This window comes from Gracilinanus agilis, chromosome 4, assembly GCF_016433145.1.
Source record: "Gracilinanus agilis isolate LMUSP501 chromosome 4, AgileGrace, whole genome shotgun sequence".
In the NCBI taxonomy this organism is placed as follows: Eukaryota; Metazoa; Chordata; class Mammalia; order Didelphimorphia; family Didelphidae; genus Gracilinanus; species Gracilinanus agilis.
Genome location: NC_058133.1, coordinates 476,605,401 through 476,608,116, shown reverse-complemented (window position 1 = coordinate 476,608,116; position 2,716 = coordinate 476,605,401).

Sequence of the window (2,716 nt, the reverse complement as noted above, 5' to 3'; positions counted from 1 at the left end):
TACCAAATCAGTATTTACTTGTTCCAGCTTCCTCACACATCATGCTATGGGGCGAATCGTCATCAGTATTCAAAGGGTTGGATTCAGCTTAATCATCATATTATTTTAGTTTCTTCACATATTGATATAGGCTCAAACATTATAGGCCAATCAATCTAATTTAGTTTTTGCTTTACCATCTCAGCATGGTGCCTTGGGAATATACAATTTTTTTTTCATTTTAAATTTTATTTTTTAGAAAAATTTTCCATGGCTACATGATTCATGTTCTTACTTTCCCCTTCACCCCCCCCCGAAATGCCTCCCCACCCCATAGTTGAGCATTTCCACTGGTTTTAACATGTGTCATCGATCAAGACCTATTTCCATATTACTGATAGTTGCATTGGTGTGGTCGTTTCAAGTCTACATCCCCAATCATGTCCGCCTCAACCCATGTGTTCAAGCAGTTGTTTTTCTTTTGTTTCCATTCCTGTAGTTCTTCCTCTGACTGTGGGTAGCGTTCTTTCCCTTAAATCCCTCAGAATTGTCCTGGGTCATTGCATTGCTGCTAATACAGAAGTCCATTACATTCAATTTTACCATAGTATATCAGTCTCTGTGTACAATGTTCTTCTGGCTCTGCTCCTTTCACTCTGCATCAATTCCTGGAGGTTGTTCCAGTTCACATGGAGGGAATATACAAATTAATACTAATCAGTTTCTCTTAGGCTTTATTCTATCATCCCATTGTTTTCAGAGAGCTAAATATAGTTTCATATGCATTTTCTCTCCCAGAACTGCTTTCACGTTTCCAGGCATTGCTGGGGGCTTTATTGGATGAGACTAAAGAACCCAATAGAGTTTTTCCATCTATGTTATATGGACTAATTTTTTAAATGCTAGTTGAATGTATGGTGACTGACTTTTCTAGTATCTAATTATTGGGTCCTTTTTCTAAACATTTCCAAATCACTTTAAGGTTTGCAAAGTACTTTCTTTACAACAATCCTATGTGGTAAGTAATGCCAATGTTATCATTTTATAAAGGAAGAAACTGAGGCTTAGAGAAGTTAAATGCCAGGCCACAATCACAAAGGCAGTAGGAAGTATCTGAGGGCAATTGCTATACCTGGAAGTCTCCCAAAATCTAGTATTCGTTCTACTACATCAAATTGCTGCCTATATGCATAAAATTCATTGGAACAAGTATTACATCATAAAATTTTTGACTGGAAAAGTCTTTCAGAACTATCTATTCTAATCATTTTACAGTTGAGGAAATTAAGGTACAAAGTGTTGCCTAAGAGACATTTCCAATGTACTACATCAGGTGTATTCCCATAGAAGAAGGGCTACATTATGTTTGTTCCCAAGTAAGTAAGAAGAGGCAGCAAAGTACAGCAGAGACCTAAGGTTCAAGTCAGAAACCCTTGGGTACCAGTTCTACTCCTGACATAATCTAATTATGTGATGCTGAGCAAGTCATGTAATTTCTCAATGTTCCAGGCAACTCTCTAAGATCTTAAGTGATGATCTGCATTTGTAGAAGGAATTTCTTCATGTGGAGCTGGGAGTTCTCTTCCCAGGGAATTACAGTTTGGGCCAGAAAAAAGATGGCCTTTGTGTTTATAAAAAGAAGTTTGAGAAAAGAGTAAAGAGGCAAATTAATCACAAGTTTCCTGCCAATCTTTCCTGACAACTCTAAACTTAGAATTGTTCAATTGAGAACAAATTGAGGCATTATCAGAGGAGTTACTTAGAGAGAACCAACCAAAGGAAAAGATTCAAGCTCTGTAATCTCTAATAAGGTAAGGGACAAAAGATTTCTTTGTTAATTGAAGATGTGAAATTTTGAGTTGACATGACAGGATGAGCCCAATGAGATGAATAAAAGATTGAGAACCTGCTGTCTTAGATTTTAGTTCTTTGATGAATCAATTGATGAGGATACCAAAAACATTTGTTTATGTTCCCATAGTAACAACCACCTTGATAGGTCCTTAAGAAGTCTTCTTATTTAGACCAGAATACTGGGAAAGAGAATTGGCTGCATTTTTGAAGTTGCTCATGGAAACAATGCCACATGCAAAGACATGGACAAAAGTGGACTTCACGTGAAAATGGATTCCAATGAGTAGCCGCCATTGTGCCTTTTTCCAGTCAGCCCAGTGACACACTATCCTAACCCTGGTTGTCCCTGCTGTCTACTCCTACAGCTGTGGCACAAGGCTCCTCTTTGGACATCATCATATAGCTTGGGTGGGGAGTAGCAGGCCCACAAATATTGCTTAGGAACCCATGGGGTGAAATGAGGTGGTATTTCATTGGGAAAGCCAATTTTCCGCTTATAATTTTTTTAAAAGGGGGATTTACTGCCAAAACCATTTAAAATAATATCTTATTTCTCAGAAATGGTTTTTCCTTTATTTATTTATTTGAGGGTCCAGCCAAACTTGACTAGGAAAGAAGACCGGGCCGAGGGGTTAGGGTGATCCCATGACGTGCAGGCGTTCCAGCCAATGGAAGGCTTACGAGAGGGGGAGGGCGGAAGTGACGTGAACGTATTCCTCCGCGGGGCAGGAGGGTCGGTGGGGGGAGTCGGCTTCTCTTTCCCCCGCGCCAGCTCCCGTATACGGAGCCACATTCCTTGGCCCCCCCCACCCCCCCTCCCCCGGGGCCCTCCTGCCCCCCCCAGGGGAAAAAAAACAACCCCAAATCACTCGGGCCCTAGGGG